We start from the raw sequence: 6717 nt of genomic DNA on the forward strand, positions 1-6717 counted from the left end.
TATCCGATTCACGAATTCCAGGTCACATTTTTCAGGCGCCCAAGATGGCTGTTGCAGTTTTCTAACTATCTAATGTATACTGTGCACTGCTCTCTGATTGACCAGTGTTGCTCATGTGATCAGTGCTGGCCAATCAGAGAGCAGGTATAGCAGGTTATATCAGCCACCTTAGACAACCAAAAACAGTACCCAGAACCAATGGATCAGAGGGACGGCAGAGAACAACTGCAGGTTATATACCCCCTTCTCCCTCCGACCCGGTAACAGATCTTTGTGAAGTATTCTACTTCACTAGACTTTAATTGGCTTCCATTTAGCACTGCACTTTAATATTATACATGTATTACCGGTTACAGGACTGTTTTCTCTCTGGGTTTCTCTTGGCTTTGAGATGGTTCTATTCATGATCTGCAGGATTTCTTTTTATGCAACTAGAAATAAAACAAGAGCATTTGAGAGGGAAGATTAAATATGTAAGACGGGTCTGACAGATGCATAATTAGCCCAACAACATTTAGAGAATATACAATCTATACTCCTTTCCCTTACAGAATATATTAAATGAGTTTCCCCACCGATAACACACATGGTATACAAAAATAATACTCAATATACACAAGCAAGGAGAAGATCTGCCAAGGCTGGATACTACCGGCAAGGAGCGCCCGCTGCGGCTCGGCCCCCTCACTTGAGTGTTGCGTCAAACTTCTAAGTAGATTTCTTTCTGTAGCGCAGCAGCGGTTCAGAATAAAACAAGACACATGCCAAATGGGCATCTCTGTCCTGGGTTCATGCTGCCCGTGGGTTTGGGTGGCATGAACCTAGTGACAGCTTCCTTTTAAGGATTAAAGATTACATACCGTACTGATTTCTCATTTTTATACAGCTCTATGCACACACTTGCTTCGGAACGGAAGACATAAGCATCAATTACAGGAGATTGTAAAATTGTGTGTATATAATAGAATATGAGAAACATCTATTTACAGTGAGCCGCTGAACAGAAAGGTGACAACTGGCCTGAAAGCACATTTATAGTCATGTATCTACTAGTAAACCGTATCCTGTAGTGAAAATGTCAGCACTGACTCTGAGAAGAGACATTTACACAGAACTGAAGGGGTTAAATAAGCATAGACTATAGATGCGAGATGTGAGACAGGTAGGTGGGAGGCGGTAGGTGTGAGATGGGTAGACGAGAGACACCCATTAACAGACCCCAGCCGATCAATTATTGATATCCCGAGGAAAGATCTTCAACAGTATTTCCCTGGAAAACCCCTGTAAGTCCTCCTGCCCGCGGCCGGGTCGGAATCCGACTGCGAAATCTCACAGCGGAATCAGACCTGGTGACCCCCAGAGACTCTATACTCGCCTATCCGGATCCGCTACGAGTGTTTCGGCTGGGGCAGGGCGTAACGCGCCAGCGCTGGGCTCTAACACGGATTCCTGCGATACTACTGCGAAAGTGCTGACGGCCGGTCAGCTTCCATTGACTGCAATGGAAACTGTCTGTGCGTTTTTCTGCACTAAATAGAACCTGCTGCGACTCACCCCCGCAAACGGAAAATCACAGTTAATTTCCGCCAGTGGGCAGGGAAGAATCTTTTAACATTGCATGTCAATGGACGGACATTGCTGCGGAGTTCGCGGCGGGCGTCTGACTGCGAATTCCGCAGCAAAAGTCCGTCCATGGGCATTGGGCCTAAGAGAAGAGATTATTACTTTTTATAGACAAGGAAAGGGATACAGAAAGATAACGAGGCGCTGAACGCCCCTAGAGACACAGCTGGAAGCCAGACGCTGCCCTACTAAGTACTAATGCTCCATTCTAAATTAGTTCAAACAAAAGAAATTGCGCCGTAATCCTTGCGTGTAAATGCGCAGCCATCGTGCGCTATTAGTTTACTTTTCGTTTCAACCAGCATAATAATCATTGCTGTTTGCTTACTTCTCGCTGCGACTAACCCCCCCGCTCCGTGCTTCTCACAGAATGTGATGATCTGCCTGTCTAAACGTTCTGCACGAGCGCGAACAACCAGCGGTGACGTCACATGTTCGCGCAGATCGTTTAGCCGACAGTTGTTTCATGTAAATGGGGCATGAGGTTATATGTACACAGGCAAGTGTGATAACTCAGACCTATATCGCACTCGTAAACCGCAGATTTACAGGCTTCTGCAATGCGCTTCCCCTTTAAAAACGTGCGATTTGCATCGCTGAACGTGTTTGTCACTCATGAAAACAATTGCTCATGCCTTCAATAGTTAAAATGGAAAAACACATCAAACTCATGAGAACTGCATTTGCAGATGAGTCTAATGCAGTATTTTTGTCTCCTCTACAGAATACTGGGTGATCCTTGCAGACAAAATCACCCAAAAATAAGACAAACTGTGATTTTTCACTTTCACTGTATTGGTACGAGCGAAACATTGCTGGATGAGAGCGAATCCACTGAAAATAATTGGTTCTTTAAACACGCAGGTTCTGTGCGCGGCGCAACAACACAGAACCCCCGGATTATTACCGCTGGTGTAAATACAGCCTAAGGGCTTACTCAGACGACCGTATATTGGCCAGGTATTCACGCCCGGCCAATATACGGTGTCCCTCTCTGCAGGGGGAGGAGGCTGGAAGAGATGGGAGTAGTGCACTGAGCTCCCACGCCCTCTCCACCCCTCGGCACTATTTGCAAAGGGAGGGGCGAGGCAGGGCAGAGCTAGGTCTCGAAACTTAGCTCTGTCCCCGCCCCGCCCTGCCCCCTCTCATGAATACCTATCCGATATACGGTCGTCTGAATAAGCCCTAAAGACGCTCGTCATGAAGGGGCTGAATACTTCTCAGACTGCAGGAGGTTTTAAAAGTGGCATTCTATCTTCAACTTGGAGAAACCACTTTTATATCAGTTGTGTAGATTTATTTAAATTGCTTTTATTTGATTGAGTTTTACAAACAGCCGTAAGTTCTTAAATCTGACAAGCCTAATTTGCAGGGGGGGGGGGGGATAATTTTGATTGTAACTTTAGTTATGCCCTATCCTATGAGTAACTTTATATTACTGGAATACCTCTTTAAGCACTTACAGAACTCCAGTGTTGTGACCTCATCGTAACCAAGACATCTGCCATAAGTGGTATGACATCACTCTCTCTGCCACCTGAACAACAGCACTGACTCTGAAGAGGTGGAGACACATCTGAGACCAGAGGAAATGATACATCGCTTCTTCATCCAACAATACAGTAAGTAGATGGGAACTGGGTTATAGAGTCCGCATGGAGGGGGAGGAGGTGCACTGTGCTGTAGCGTTACATGAAATGCAGTATCATATATAAAATATAGATTTATTAATATATTTTACTTGAACTCAAAACTACCAATTACCTGATAGTTTTATTCTTTATGGAAAATAGGCGTCATAATAGCAATCCTATATAGATAGTAAATGTACATGCTGTCTCATGACATAGAGGTATTTCCTTATAAATTGTTTATGTTGCCATAGTAACGTCAGGAGACGACCACCAATAGGATTGCTGGTCATCAAATTGAAAGTTGTCAGTTGTGTGCAGTCAGTTATTGGTGGGTGATGTTCTTCTCTCCATTCAGTACTAGTAGACATGTGATGGAGATCTATACTGGAAGCTCGAGTAGAAGATCTATAGTTGTCCTGTGTTTGGGGCTCATTCACACGGGCGTAAGGGCATTTCAGCCACAGAAATACGCAGCATTTTGTGTGACTGGAATGCACTGATGCCCGCTTATTTTGCCGGCTTTGGCATGTATTTGCCACATGTTTGCGCACACAAATGTTGAGTGGATTGATTTCAATAGGCTCTTGCGGTGCACAAATGACACCAGGAAAGGTCATGTTGCAGATTTTTCACGCGATCGCAGATTGCATGAAATTGAGATCAATGGGTTCTATTTACTGAGGATTATGCATGCAAAATTTGTGTGGGTTTTATGTTGTGCGAATACGCCCAGGTGAACGAGCACTTATTCCCTATGGAGGGCATTTGCTGCCCACAGGCTCCTCACTTGTAAGTCCTATTTTGGGTCTTTATCTCTGAGGATATAGAGGTCTTCTCTTGCTTTCTATGGTTACGTGTCAATGTGGCCTCTCGTATAGATATATCACAGCAATCACAGCCTATCAGTCACAAATATCAAATTATTTTGTTGATATAGAGCTGAAAGCAAGTGATGCCAAGAGAACATGACCGAAGCCAAAGGACAAGATGAGTTCATAATAGGGATCAATGGGAAGCCAGGTAAGTATAATAATGTGAAAAACACAGAAATACACAAATCATAAAAACACATTACATTAAAAAGATCCCCACATAATATAAGTCCCTGAAAGCATAATACAAAGCATATATTTATTATATAGCAGCCTGCTAGTATAAGCAGCAGCTAAATAGTTAAAATGAATTAGGGGACATATGTATTAAGTCTCCTAGACTGGGCAAGATATAGCACCCTGCTAGTATAAGCAGCAGCTAAATACTTCATCTGAATAAGGGGACACATGTATTAAGTATCCTAGCCTGGGCAAGATATACAACCCTGCTAGTATAAGCAGCAGCTAAACAGTTAAAATGAATAAGGGGACATATGTATTAAGTCTCCTAGACTGGGCAAGATATAGCACCCTGCTAGTATAAGCAGCAGCTAAATAGTTAAAATGAATAAGGGGACACATGTATTAAGTCTCCTAGCCTGGGCAAGATATAGCACCCTGCTAGCATAAGCAGCAGCTAAATAGTTAACGTGTTTAATATTATATGCTTGTATGTGCAATGTTTTTCTATGTACCCCCACACCTCGTTCTCATGAGGCACCCATGCGAGAGATCCGCAAATCAAGCCACCCATAGGGATGCATTAGCACTACAAAATAACTAAAACCATGTGGATGTCAATTTTTCCTGGCATGCAAATCGTACATGCAGGAAAAAAAAAAATCACAGCATGCTCCATTTTTCTGTGGATCCAGCACTGACGGCTTCCATTGAAGCTGACACTGTGGATGTGCAGCAGATCCGCGGGAAAACAGGAGATTTAAATGTTAGAAAAAAAGCACAGCGCACCCGCAGTGCAGAAGAAAGAAGATCTGGCCGTGGACAGAAAAGACCCACACTGGCTTCGGACAAGTAAGAAAATGTTTTTTAGGCCTCATGGCTTTGGGCACGGGTGGAAACCACTGCGGGATTCCACACTTTGAAACCGTGCGTGTCCGTGGACATGAGGCATTATCACATACATGTCTGCTAGTAGTTTCATTCTTTTTGTGTCTTTGAAATCACACGTCTGAATAGTAGCACGTCTGTAACCTACACCTTAAGGCGTAAACATATGTTAATCATTAGCATTACAACCTGTTTTGAATACTCATTTGTTCTGCTTGTATATACTGTCTGCATGTATATAATGGTGTATATATATTCTGCAATGTCCACATATGTAATTTATATTCATGTTGGTAATATCATATGCAATGTACATAACATATTCTTGTATATAGTGTTTGTGTATGTATTATTAATATTGCAATGTCTGTACATATTATAAATGTCCACATGTTTTAGATATATTTATACACAATCTACACATAATGTGCACACAGTGTTTATACGTATAATATTTGTACTTTACTTTTTGGTGTTATGCCTGTTTATTTTTATATAAAGTTTGGATATACTGATGTCCATGTATATAATATATAACAAAAGTATCTCTCCCATGGGTTAGGCTGCCTTCACATCTGAAGACTGTGAGTATATATAAGTGTAACTGTATCTATACATGCATATACATCCGTGTACTATTAATTCTGTAATATATATGTGATATGTTTCTATATCCTGGTAATGTTTCCGTGCATTAGCACATCAATATCTGTATATATGATTGATGCCCACGCATGTATTTATGTTATATCCTTAGGGAGCCAGAAGACTGTGAGTATATAAAAGTGTATATGTACCTATATATGCATATACATCTGTGTACTATTATTTCTGTCATATAATATATGTATAGAGTATAATGGTAACAAAAGCATCTCTCCCATGAGTTAGGCTGCCTTCACATCTGAAGACTGTGAGTATCTATATATGCATACACATCCATGTACTAATAATTCTGTAATACATATGTGATATGTTTCTATATCCTGTTAATGTTTCTGTGTATTGCATTAGCACATCAATATCTGTATATATGATTGGTGCCCACAAATGTATTCATGTTATATATTTAATGTATATATTGTTTGCATTGGTAATGTGTATATTTATGCCTGTATGGATATTATATGAATATGTGTATATGTGATGCTCTTCAATGTAATTAATGTTATGTTAATGTCATTGTATATATGTACACAGTATATATAATAAAGTATAATGTATTGTTAATTGCTTGAGATAATAGTAGTATCTTCAGTATAAGCTTCTTATTGTATCCTGTTAATGTTTATGTGACTGTATTATGTGATAAGTTCTGACCCTGATGTGACTGACCGTACAGAAGAAGCAGAATACAGGACAAGCTGCAATGGACAAAGCCTTCCAATTACACTCAGTATTGTCACTAAATAAGCAGAGCAGGATGTAAATGACATTTCTCTTCCCATCAGGCCCTCCAGGGCCCCTTATGGAGATGGGTCCCTATACTGACACTGTATATGTAGAACAGGAGATCTCCA

Source organism: Eleutherodactylus coqui, unplaced genomic scaffold (assembly GCF_035609145.1).
Source record: "Eleutherodactylus coqui strain aEleCoq1 unplaced genomic scaffold, aEleCoq1.hap1 HAP1_SCAFFOLD_19, whole genome shotgun sequence".
Taxonomy (NCBI): domain Eukaryota; kingdom Metazoa; phylum Chordata; class Amphibia; order Anura; family Eleutherodactylidae; genus Eleutherodactylus; species Eleutherodactylus coqui.